Source organism: Acanthochromis polyacanthus, chromosome 6, assembly GCF_021347895.1.
Source record: "Acanthochromis polyacanthus isolate Apoly-LR-REF ecotype Palm Island chromosome 6, KAUST_Apoly_ChrSc, whole genome shotgun sequence".
In the NCBI taxonomy this organism is placed as follows: Eukaryota; Metazoa; Chordata; class Actinopteri; family Pomacentridae; genus Acanthochromis; species Acanthochromis polyacanthus.
Genome location: NC_067118.1, coordinates 8720206 through 8734429, shown reverse-complemented (window position 1 = coordinate 8734429; position 14224 = coordinate 8720206).

The window sequence follows — 14224 nt, the reverse complement described above, 5'->3', positions numbered from 1 at the left end:
CACCGAATCTAATTTGTTGTTCACACTGGCTTCCTCGGTAATTTTGGTCACGGGCCGCCACTGCAAATAACATACATATACAAGACTTATACTAACCAAAAAGCATACAACACATAATACTCCCACCTTGAATTATCATAAAATAATTTTTTCTTCTTCAAAGATACCATGACCTAACAGTAATAATTAAAGAATAATCTATCTCTGAAACCAACCATAACATAAATCACACAAACTGTAAAACACCAAACCTTACATCCTTGCTATTGGTAATATTCACAATATATATGGTATAATTAAAACTATCTTGCTGTAGTGACATTACAGTCACTACATTTAAGTTTAAGATTTAATTTAATTATTGTATTTTACAAATTTTTATTCGCATTCAACCCACTAAACTAATAACTGAAATTTTGTGCTACGTAATGCTCTTTTAGTTTTATTTTAAAGTTTTCAATATTCCTCTGTTGAGTTACATAACTAGGGAGCGAATTCCATTCTTTCATTGCTCTGTATATTACTGTACATTGAGAATATGACTTAGATTTAGATAAGGTGAAACAATTTCCCACAGCATGTCTTGTTGAGTAATTATGTGTTTCTTTACTAAAAGACAATTTATTATACGACACATTTGACGTTTTTGTTGTGATTATATTCCTAATGAACACTATCAGCAAGTACAACAATCTATTTCTCACATCTAACCAGTGGAGACTATTGTGCATTTTAGCAACATTCGCCTTAATTCCACAGGACAGAGCAACATGTGCTGCTTTATTCTGTACCAGTTGCAGTTTTCTGATACTACTTAAAGAAGCATTAGACCAAACAATTGTACTATAATTCATGTGTGACAGAACTAAGACTTGAATTACTTGTATAGGGGTTTGTGTTGTCAAATATTTGGCACATCTTCTAATCATTGACAAAATATTTCCAATTTTAGTTACAATTCTCTGTATTTGTTTGTCCCAAGATAATATATGATCAATAATAACTCCCAACAGTTTAACTTCTCTCACTTGTTTGATGGGTTCATGATTAATGGTTAAGTCAAGCTTTGGATTAAAGCACAATGTATGTTTTGTTCCAATAACCATACTGTTGGTCTTCGACACATTTAAAATAAGTTTATTGCTATTAATCCACTCAAAGACTGACTTCATTTCCTCTCCTAAATTTGTATTTAAGTCCTTAATTGTCGGTTCTGCTAAATAAATTGTGGTATCATCGGCATACATAACCATATGGGCTTTATTTAGTACTAAGGGAAAATCATTTGTGAAAATAGAATATTAAAGAGGCCCAAGGCAACTTCCTTGAGGCACTCCATGTTCACAGATTTAATGTCTGATTCACTTCCATTAAAGCAAACCATTCGCTGTCTCTTGGCCTAGTAACTTTTGATTGTTAATAGAGCTGAAGAAGGAAAATCCATAGCATTTTAATTTTTCCAATAATAACTCACAATCAAGAATATCAAAAGCTGCCGAAAAGTCTAAAAAATGGCTCCAATCAGCTTCTTTTGTTAAAAATTATTATACCAATCATCAACCATTTGAGTTAGGGCTGTTGCCGTGGAGTATTTTTCTCTATAAGCATGCTGGAAGTCAATAAATAAGTTATTACTTGAAAAGTGTAACTGTGAAACTGAATTTGTTCATGCACAATCCTCTCCATTACTTTACTCAAAATTGGCAATAAACTTATTGGTTGGCAATTAGATTCAGAAAACTGCAACTTTTTTATTTTTTGGTATTGCTACAATTTTTGTAACTTTCCATGACTGTGGCCACTTATTTTTGGTAAAACATAAATTAACTATCTGAGTGATCACTGGAGCAACAATAGCAACAATAGGTTTAAGCAGCCTTCCATCAAGAAAATCAACCCCTGGTGGCTTATTCTTACCAGTCATTAACATCAACTCTTCTCTAGATACAGTAACATTCTTAAAATTAAAACACATTCTTTACTCTCATAACCTGATTTATGAATCTCAGAGCTAGATCAGTGTTATTGTTCTGAACAGTACTCTTGAGCTTATCAATTTTGTTAATAAAGTAATTATTTAAATGATTTGCAGTATCTTTAGATGTAGTAAGAAAGCCACCTTCAGTTTCTAAATAAGATGGTGTGGATTTAATTTTGCCTTTTACCAAATGATTTAAAATACTCCATAATCTTTTACTGTCGTGTTTAGTTTCATGAATAATGTTGTCATAGTACTGTTTTTTCTTTCTCCTATTTAGTTTTGTAACAAAATTTCTTAATTTACAGTAGACTTGCCAATCTGTTTTGCTTGCTCTCTTTCCATAATATGTCCTTTCAGTTCTTTGTCCAGCCATGCGGCAGTAATAGTTCTAACTGTAAACTTTCTCACAGATGCATGACGATAAATAACATTTGTTAAAGTTTCATCCAAACCCCGGAGGGCGATCTCAGGATCGTCTAACAATAAAACATCAGATGTCTCTTACATACTTTCCTTGATCAAAATTTTTAAAAGATCTCTTCTTAATTATTTTAGATCCTCCCTTAGGTACTTTTGTTTTCTAACAATTGTAATTAGACTATGGTCACTGCATCCTACAGGTACAGATAAAGCTTTAGAGCAGACTTCTGGCACGTTCAAATACAGATGATCAATACATGTTCCAACTTTCTCACCCTTCCTATTTAAGCTGATTCTAGTTGGCCGATCTATTACTTTAGATAATCCTGAAACTGCGCATATATCTGCTAATGTCCTTCTCACTGGACAAGACAGAGATTTCCAATCAACATTCATATCAGCCATGAATATAGTTCATTGTTCGTACTGCAGGCAAAGTCCAGCAATTCACTCATTTCATCCAAATATGTGCAATTAGCCCTGGGGGGTCTGTAGCCACATCCTATAAGTAAAGGTTTAAGATGTTTCAGTTGAACTTGCAACCACAGAACTTCAATATCAGAACTGCATTAGATCAACCCTTATTTTGACAGGCAGATGGTTTTGTACATAAATACAAATCCCACCTCCATGAGCATTCCTATCCTTCCTATAATATTATACCATCAATCAACAAGGATGCATCTTCAAAACTATAATCTAAATGTGTTTCAGACACAGCTAATACATGAAAAATTATTTGACAATAAAATGTCTTCCACTTCATGTAATTTGTTTCTGATACTACAAATATTTATGTGAGCCATTTTTAGGCCTTTTTAGGTAATTTATGTAACATCAAACCAAAAAGCACATTTCATACCATCTCATTTGACAAACTCAATTTGGGAGCAACATAACATACACATGCCCTTACATCAAACACATATTAACATAAATTTAAGAACACTTAGTACTGTCACAAACACTGAGTCCTTCTCTGTCCAGTGAGACTGTGCCAAACTCCATTATATACTTATTTTTAGTAAATTTGGCTTATAATAAGAGGACAGGCCAGACAGACTGTGCGTTAGAAAGGGTCTCTCAATCCTCTATAACAAAACTTATATTTTCTCAGAAACACAAAGATGGAATAATTTCCTTTCCATTTTAATTTCAATTAAGTATTCAGTCACATAAAAAACAAACCTATTCAGTAATCCTAAATCAAAAAGTTCAAACATTTATGGACTCATATTCCTTACATAGCCTACATTTCTGTCTTCTTAAATTATACCGATAACTTGGATTTACTGAAATAATCCCAGTGTCTTCGTCAAAATATTAGGCTTGCAATCATAATCTGGGTAACCTACAAAACGACAGTTAATTTATTTCACTTCCTTACCACATGGGCCAGCAGATCATACATCCTTAATCTCAACTCCTTAAATCGTCCAAGTCCAAAATCATGAGAATAATCTAATCCAAATCCTAGATCAAATTTTAGTACCTTTTCATGCAGTAAACTTCGTTTGTCTCCATCACCGTTACTTCCCAAAGTTCAGTTCAGTAAATTCATCCATTTACAGAAATGGTTTAATCCTTGCGTCGTAGAATGTCTCAGCCTCAGTAAATGTCCGAAAAATCTTCTTCTCTCCATTAAAAGTGAGAATTAGAGTGGAAGGATGGATCAGACCATTTTGTATACCAGCCTGGAAAACTTGCCCCTGATGTTGTTATACTGCGCTCTCTTCTTGGCGGTTTCTGTCGTTAAATCGGGGTATATTTTCAGTCTCATTCCTTTATATTCTAAGACTCTCTCTTCTTTTGCTATTTTCAATATAGCCTCCTTAGCCATAAAACGCTGCAGTCTAACAATCATCGGCCTTGAACCGGGGCTTTTACTCACAATCCTGTGGGCCATTTCTACGTCTGGTTGACATGAGAGCGTCTTCTGTCCTTTAAAAAACTTCCTTCAGGAGCTCAGACATGTATTCCGTTACATTATTCCCTTCCACTCCTGCGTTAAGTCCAAAAACTCATATTAAATCTTCGACTGTAACCCTCTAATCTGTCCGTTTCTCTTTCAGCTCTTTATTTTCTTGCTGAAGCACGCTGCACACCTTCCGAAGCTCACCGCACTCGTCTTCCAGTTTATTTATTGGTCCGATTGTCCTGACAGCGCTGTCTCCAAACCAGTCACTTTTTCAACACACTGTTTAATGTTGAGCTTAATAGAGTCCAGTTGTGGCAGCAGCTCTTTCGTGTGCTCTTTCAGCTCCTCTCTTATAATCGAGCGGATTAGTGCAGACATTTCATCTCTATCCATCTCTTCTACCGGCACCTGTGCCGCAGGTAAAACAGGTGTGTCGGTTGCAGGTGGAACAGAGATTGGCGTCTGCTGTCTTTCCGATTCTTCCTTCTTACGGTCATTAATTTCAGACGCTCAATAAAGTCAACAGTTATTTCTGGATCTTATCTCCAAAGGATATCTATAACAAAAGTAGAAAACCTCTAATATAAATCATAATTCTCTTGAAACTCTAGGCTCTCTCACAAAGCAATCACCTCACGTGCCACTGGACATGACGGAAAGTGGTAGTAAGAAGTCTGAGTTTCAACTGTGAGAGAAGACTTAGAGTCGCAGCAAGAACTCCATTGCTAAGACATCAGAATAAGAAAAAGAGGCTTGCCTGGACTATGAAACACCACCAATGGGACTACTAAAGACTGGAAGAAGGTATTATGGACTGATAAATCAAAATCTGAAATCTTTGGTTCATCAGCAGGATTTTTGTAGCCGTCCAATAGGCGAAAGGATGGTTCCTCAGTGTGAAACATCTGTCAGACGTGGAGGAGGAAGTGTGATGGTCTGGGGCTGCTTTGATGGATCCAGGGTTGGTTCTTGTACAGCGTGAGAGGAACCCTGAACATAAACAACTACCACAGCATTCTGCAGCACCCTCTGGTATGTTCCTAGTTGGTCAGGGGTTCATCCTCCAGCAAGCTAATGACCCAGAACATCAGTCCAAGCTCTGCCAGAACTACCTCAGGAAAAAGAACAACATGGTAAGCTTTAAAACATAGAGTGGCAGCACAGTCTCCAGACTTAAACCCCATGGAGCCGATTTGGGATGAACTGGAGAGAAGAGTAAAAGCAAAACAACCTACAAGAACCTCACATTTATGGGAACTTCTACTGCAGAGTGGGGAAGAACTTGCTGAACAATATTTGATTTTATTGTGGAAAGAATACCACGAGTGTTCAGCTGTTATATCTGCCAAAGGTGGCTACTTTGATGAGTCAAAAGTTTAGAATACATTTTGCTTTCTAAATATTTTTTTTTAGCTTCCTTTGTTTATTTGTTCTATGCTTTCATTTCAGAGTACAATGAGACATTAAGAGGCATCATTTCCAATGAAAAACTGGAAAAATTGGGGTGTTGCAAAACTTTCGAGCAGTAGTGCATATATATGTGTGTATAAGTATGAGTGTGTCCAGGATTCATAGTCACATGATGAATCCTGACACATCTGAGTCTCTGTTTCTGTCTTTCCTCTTCCCTCCTCCTGCTGCTGCTGCCGCCTCCCTTCGTGGGACCAGAGACATTGTGTGCATCCTAATAACATCACGTGTCGCACAGTATTCCTCTTCCTGACACATTCTCTCCCTTCTCGTCTGTCACTCGTCCAGTTTTTTTAAGTATTTTTTTGGTGTATGTTTTTCCTCGTCCCTCGTGGGTCTGCTCGGGGAGAAAAATCTGGCCGCTTTTCTCTTCGTTTGCTCCATTCCCTGACATCCTCTCTCTCTCCATCTCGATCCCTGCGCTTTTTTTTCGCCGTCCATCTCATCCTAATTCCTTGACTTCCCTTTTTCTTTTATCGTTGTCTGTCCTCGTCCCACATCTTTGAGTCTCCTCCCTCCTCCTCCCTCTGTCTCCCTAATGTTATATTAATAATGGAGAGGGTGCGTGTTCAGCCAGGCTCCATGAATTAACCATCAGATGGGAAAGGAGTCGGAGTAGTCGGGAAAAGGAGAGTAACATGGATGGGGCAAGGAGAGGGGAACTGAAGGGAAAAATGTCAAACGGAAGGAGGGGAGCTTATCTTTCCTATCGCACTTCAACACTCTCCAGCCTGCTTCTGATCGCCTCTCGTCTCCTCTGTATGCTTCTGATCTGCTTACACATCATTTCAGCCTTTACTCGGGGCTTGAGGGGAAGTCAGAAGGTCACTTCTGCACACACACACACACACACACACACACACACACACACACACACACACACACACACACACACACACACACACACACACACACACACACAACCAGCTGCGTGCATCTCCATGTGCACGTGTGTTTACATCAAAATGACAGTTTGGGATGTTAATGTTACATCAGGCCTGCAGTCTTGGAGCTGAGTGTCCTTGAACTGATAAAAGCTCTGCAGCCTCAGACCTATTAGACATCAACTGAGCGCTCCTAAACACTCTAAATGCCTAATGCATAGACAATAGATTTAAAAGGAGAAGTGTGTGTGTGTGTTTGTGTGCACGCTCTTAGCATGGAGGGGTGGAGCGAGAAGGGCAATCTGCATGATTCATTGTCCGTGTAAACAGCGAGATGATGAAAAGATGGATGGACCAGCAGGCAGACGAAGCCATCAAACCGTCAGTCACGGGGCAATTGAGGTCTTCCGAGATGCACCAGGAGCTTTAATGCAGACATCAGCTGTTAGAGTTGACGTTGGGAGCAGTAAAAACCCCGAAGATTGGTTCAAATCTCCCAGTATGCCGACCAAAAACATAAATGCGTCATCGTAAAAATCTCACGGCTGCTGTTTGTGTTTAAATTTAGCTCAACTGGTGACTAATTCTTGGTCATTTGGTTTATACAGATGTAGTCAAATTTAACTTTAATTTCTTTCTTTCTTTCTTTCTTTGATAGGGACAGAGCACATTAATGAGCATCTATTTAGAGAGCAATGGACGTAAACAGACCGGATTATAGCAACAATGCTAATTTACATCCACAGTCCCTAACAGAAAAACCATCACAGTGAAACATAGGAAAACTCGTCACAATAGAAGCATATTACAAAAAGTACATTCAGAAGTTAAGGGTTGACCACAAGACCGGTTCACCTTCAGCCACCGTTTTTGGTGAGTTTCTCCCTTATCTAGAATGACGACTTTTCCAGATGTTACTGGCCTTCACAGAAAGAGCGTTTTGTCCAAAGGCTGTTTCTCTGTGTGGGACCTCACAGTCCCCTCTAAAGGAGGCTCTGATCCTGAGATCGCTGTGAACCTTTATTTTTAAGAAAATCAGACATGGGGGTGGGACGAGTCCATGACAGACATTAATGACCAATGTCTGTTAAAGTTCTCCTTAAAATGCAGCTTAATTAAAATGAAACAATGCCACAGTGTAAGGAAGGAAACTGGGAGTTGGCATGTCAGTGAGACACTTGAATCTCAACCACTAAAACCATCTGTCCCCTATGAAATCACTGAAGACAGACAATCTACCAAGCTAAGCTCGAGGCTTTGAAACTGTTGCCCACAAACCAATTAGTGACATCACTGTGTCTATGGCCATCTTTGAGACAAGAATGCTTTAAAAAGTCATCCAGAAACAGCAGTCTACCTCCCATTTTAGGAGATAACTGTGTACTATCAAACCTTTCCTCACTGCCCACAAAAATGCAAATGTTTGAAGCAATCACGGAAACAAATCAAAGAAAATTTGGCTGCTGGCTGAAGCAGCTAAATACGGCTTTGAACTCTTCCTCCATGAACCTTATTCACCCATCCTGCACCATCTGACTTCTATCTGCTTCCCAAACATTCTTGGTCACCATTTTCAGGGTGATGATGATCTCACTGCTGCTGCTTGTGGTTAAATTTAGCTAAATGTGGACAAAAAAATTATTTTTTTGGTTACTTTCCACTCTAGCCAAGTGCTCGGTTAAACGGAATCCAAAGGAACTTCTGACTGTTGGGTTTTCAATGACATATGTTGCGAATTGGTAGCCTAGCCGCGCTAGACAACCCACGGCAATGAATTTAATTCTCTGCCAGGGTGGGTCTTAGTTACCCTCCATAAGGCTCAAGGTTGGATGCTCCTAAAACTGGCCGGACGAATCACCATGAAGTGTAGAGTCAGATGGCGGGCGTAACTAAGTGACGACAGAGGCGCGACGATTCTGACAGAAACAACCGGCGCACAATAAACAGTTATCTTTCGACTGGACTTTGGCCACAGCCCTTAAAGATTTGAAGCTAAAATTCAACTTCAAAGATAAACAAAGGACGGCACTTAAGTGTTTCATTGAGAAGAAAGACGTATTTGGACTTATGCCGACGGGATATGGCAAATCCTTAATATACCAGTTGGCTCCGCTGGTTGGGAAGCTAATGGGACTTAGCCACAATCCGCCGGCGCTCTAGGAACTACGTCAGCCTATTCGTTGCGTTGATTGGTTGTATACCTACCCAATTGCTGCAGAGTGATTTGAAAGACAACCTTTTAGCCCGCCTCCCTCCCTGTCGAGTGTTCCTAGACCCTTGTGTCTTAAGAGCTGGGTCTAGCGCGGCTAGGCTAGCGAATTGGAGATATTTAGATCAAATATAACTGAACTGAAGTTAAAGGAAACTATCTTGAAAAATGATGGAAGAACAATCTTTCTCCTGTGATGTTTTCTGGTGAGGTCGAGTGCTTTATTGAAGTACCCTCTGTGCCAAAAACTCTTAACTCTAAAAGCTCTAAAATGTTAATCTGGTTCTTCTAGACTGTGGGGGTCTGTCATCACATTTAATTCAATGTTTTTTTCTATTTTGATGGATGCATTTTTGTAAATGAGCCCAAGAGCAAACAAAAAAAACCACAGCGACAAAAATGTCATGTGTGACCTTACGAAATAGCCTCTTACTCTGGCAGAGGATTTTGAAGCCCATCACTGATTGGAAGACACATCTGAGTAAATATATTTTAGGGCTTGTAGTTTCTACAGCTGGACCCAAATATCAGAATATTCGGTCGTTGTGGGAGTATCCACATATTAATTTTGAGATTCGAAAACTCGGATCCCTCCACCCCTCTTACCCCACCCCAACGATGAGCACTCTGAGAAACAAGATCAAAGTTCTCAAAAATTAGTTTCATTCCCCCCAACCTGCCCCTCCCTGGGCCGACAAGCCGGATATTCCTCATTAATTACACTCAACAAAAACTTTTGTTTTTGCTCCCATTTTTAATGCGATGGGGGGGGGGGGGGGTCGGGTCCACTTCTCTTCAATGGCTGTGCGAAGTTGCTGGATATTGGCGGGAACTGGTACACGCTGTCGTATACTCTGATCCAGAGCATCCCAAACATGCTCAATGGGTGACATGTCCGGTGAGTATGCTGTCCATGCAAGAACTGGGACGTTTTCAGCTTCCAAGAATTGTGTACAGATCCTTGCAACATGGGGCCGTGCATTATCCTGCTGCAACATGAGGTGATGTTCTTGGATGTATGGCACAACAATGGGCCTCAGGATCTCGTCACGGTATCTCTGTGCATTCAAAATGCCATCAATAAAATGCACCTGTGTTCTTGGTCCATAACAGATGCCTGCCCATACCATAACCCCACCACCACCATGGGCCACTCCATCCACAACATTGACATCAGAAAACCGCTCACTCACACGACGCCACACACGCTGTCTGCCATCCCTGAACAGTGTAAACGAATTCATCCGTGAAGAGAACACCTCTCCAGACGCCATCCAATGTAACCATTTGCCCTCTCAAGTCGATTACGACAACGAACTGGAGTCAGGTGGAGATCCCGATGAGGACGACGAGCATGCAGATGAGCTTCCCTGAGACGCTTTCTGACAGTTTGTGCAGAAATTCTTTGGTTATGCAAACCGATTGTTTCAGCAGCTGTCCGAGTGGCTGGTCTCAGACCATCTTGGAGGTGAACATGCTGGATGTGGAGGTCCTGGGCTGGTGTGGTTACACGTGGTCTGCGGTTGTGAGGCTGGTTGGATGTACTGCCAAATTCTCTGAAACGCATTTGGAGACAGCTTATGGTAGAGAAATGAACATTCAATACACGAGCAACAGCTCTGGTTGACATTCCTGCTGTCAGCATGCCAATTGCACGCTCCCTCAAATCTTGCCACATCTGTGGCATTGTGCTGTGTGATAAAACTGCACCTTTCAGAGTGGCCTTTTATTGTGGGCAGTCTAAGGCACACCTGTGCACTAATCATGGTGTCTAATCAGCATCTTGATATGGCACGCCTGTGAGGTGGGATGGATTATCTCAGCAAAGGAGAAGTGCTCACTATCACAGATTTAGACAGATTTGTGAACAATATTTGAGAGAAATGGTGATATTGTGTATGTGGAACAAGTTTTAGATCTTTGACTTCATCTCATACAAAATGGGAGCAAAACATAAGTGTTGCGTTTATATTTTTGTTGAATGTATTTGGGCCCGAGAATCCGGAGCCCAGAAATTGCTGTTTGGACCAGCCCTAGTAGTTTGCATGCTAGTTTTCTTAGAAATAAACATGCTGTCTAAGCTGCTCTCAATCAGATGTAATGAATATCACAACCGTGGTTATCGGCTTTCTTGGGTAGCCGGATTTGAGCATGCTCCAATAATGATGCATCATTTGACTCTTCTTTGCAAATGGAAAAGATGGCATGTGTGGCAGCAAATCAGGACCAATCATATCAACAGGTTTATGGATTTTCCTCATGACCAACTAAATGGTTCTCAGGGCAGCATGACTCATCCAGTTTGTGCTACTGTAATTGCACGGCTCCAATTTGCTGCATTACTAATGTACAGTTTCACAATTTAGCAGATATCTGTCAGCTGAGAACTCGTATCGCTTAGAGAATGTGGAAGAATTGGTGAAATGGTGGCGCTTCTTGCAGCTAATTAAAATCCCAAACTCTGAACAGAACCTTTTGTGGAGCATGTTAGCTGTGCCGCATCGGTTGCCATGGTGATCAGGCAGGTTAATAGAGAACTTTATCTCAATATAACTTGCTAACTCATTAATCTCACTTCTTAGTGCAGGCCTCAGGTAGAAGTGTGCATACTGAGTTTACACTGGTAGATTTTTGGGTCTTTTTAATGTATTTATGACAAAAAAATTATGAAATAACACTTTTAAAAATGTTGTTTTCAGTCCTTGGTACATATGATTTTTCTTTTGAATAGTGACAAAAATCAGAGCTCAGGAAATCTGTGCTTTGGTTCGATGAGTCCAAATTTGAGATCTTTGGTTCCACCTGTCGTGTCTTTGTGAGACCAGAAAAGGTGAATGGATGTTCTCTACATGCATGGTTCCCACCATGAAGCATGGAGGAGGAGGTGTGATGGTGTGGGGGTGCTTTGCTGGTGACACTGTTGGGGATTTATTCCAAATTGAACCAGCATGGCTACCACAGCATCCTGTAGCAACATGCCATCCCATCCGGTTTGCATTTAGTTGGACCATCGTTTATTTTTCGACCCCAAACACACCTCCAGGTTGTGGAAGGACTGTTTGACCAAGAAGGAGATGATGGAGTGCTGCATCAGATGAACTGGCCTCCACAGTCACCTGACCTAAACCCAGTCCAGATGGTTTGGGATGAGATGAACCTCAGAATGAAGGCAAAAGGACCAACAAGTGCTCAGCATCTCTGGGAACTCCTTGAAGACTGTTGGAAAACCATTTCAGGTTGTACCTTATGAAGCTCATCCAGAGAATGCCAAGAGTGTACAAAGCAGTAATCAAAGCAAAGGGTAGCAGTTTTGAAGAATCTAAAATATTTTGACTTATTTCTCTCTTTTGTTTAATACATAATTCCATATATGAAGAGTTCATTTTCAAAAAACAGATAACTCCATTTTATAAATTTTCAGAAAACTAATTTTTTTATTGTTTAATTGAGATAATAATAATTGCAATCATAATTTATTTTTTCTCTATTTTGTCATGCATTTTTCTACTGAGTCAAATCCACTCACTTCAGTTTGATTGATATTATGTCAAGTAAACAAAAAAAGAAAAAGTTTTCTGAAAATTTATCAAAACGGAGTTATCTGTTTTTGCAACTAAACTCTTCATATGTTCATTCATAGTTCTGATGCCTTTAGTGAGAATCTACAATGCAAATAGTCGTGAAAATAAAGAAAAGTCATTAAATGAGAAGGTGTGTCCAAACCTTTTAACTGGTTGTGTATATCACTGCAGCAAGCTGACAAAAAGAAACGGTTGTCGTTCAACATTAAACTTGTATAAAGAGCTGACAGCCTGTGTTTCAGTCTGGTAAAGCAGCACTGGGTCAGAACACCAGCCCTCCAGCCTGAATACTGCAGTTACTGGTGCTTCACTGTGTCCAGTCTTGATGTAATTTCAGGTGTTGGTAGTCGGAGAGAAGCTTCAGTCTGACTGGCTTCTTCACAGAGAATTTCTACACTCTGTGATTCACCTCTTTCCTGGAAATTTTAAACTGAAAACTTCTTGACTCCAGAGGAAAACGGGTGCAGCAGTGTGACTCCAAGAATAGAAATGTTTGTGTGAAGTTCAGTTGGTTAGTTCACTACTTTGATCTGCAATTTACTAGAAAATAAAAGAAAAATAACAGTTAATATTTCTATTTTCAATCCTCAATACATCAGATTTTTTATTTTAAATCATGATCAAATCTGGAAAATATTATTGCTAATTAAAATGAAATTTTAAAAAATTTATTTTACTGTCAAACATTGTATAAGAATGTATTCCCATTTGTAAAAATACAGATTATTGACATGAACATTATGTGGTTTTATCCATTTTTTTCAGTCAACACTGACATTTTTGTGATTTTACAAGATATTTTCTGCAATTTACCAAAACAGGGAAAATTTGTGAAATGACACTTTAAACAGTTACTGTTTTCAACCCTTAGTAGATGTGATTTTTTTTAAATAAAAAACTAAAATAATGCTATTTTTGTTAATAAAATAAAGCAAAAAGTATAATTTTATGGTCAAACATGAGCAAATTCCCATTTGTAAAATTCTGGTTATTGACATGGACATTATGCACAGTTTTAGCCTTTTTTCCAGTCAACATTGACTTTTTTTGTGATTTTAAGACACATGTACAATTAACGAAAACAAGTAAAGTTTGTGAAATAACAGTTTAAAGTTCTATTTTCAGTCATTAGTACATGTTATTTTTCTTTTAAATCGTGATAAAATCAGTAAAATAATGATATTTTTGCCAATTAAAATAAAGTTTAAAACAACAAAAGACAAAAAGTGTAATTTTATGGTCAAACATGAAGAAATTCCCATTTGGAAAAATTCCAATTATTGCCGTGGACATTATGCAATTTTGTCCATTTTTTTCAGTCAACACTGACTTTTTAGTGATTTTCTGAAATATTATCTGCAATTTACCAAAACAGGGAAAATCTGTGAAATATTGCTTTAAAAATACTGTTCTCAAACCTTAATACATGTGATTTTTTTTCAAGAATGCCAAAACTCTGTAAAAATAATGATATTTTTGCTGATTTAAATACGTTTTTTCAAGAAGAAGAAGACAATTTTATGGTCAAACTTTGCATAAGGACAGGTTTCCATTTGTAAAAACGCAGATTTTTAGTATGGAACTTGTTTTTTAGTGAAAAGATGTAAATAATTATTACTTTTTTTAAGTTATTTTCTGTAGTTAAAACTAGGAAAGTCTGAAAAATGACAGCAAATTGTTTGAAAATGTAAAACGTGTTCCTTAAGCTGCCTGTGACTACAGGATAAAGTGGCTACAGCTAATTTAGGAATATGTGACTGA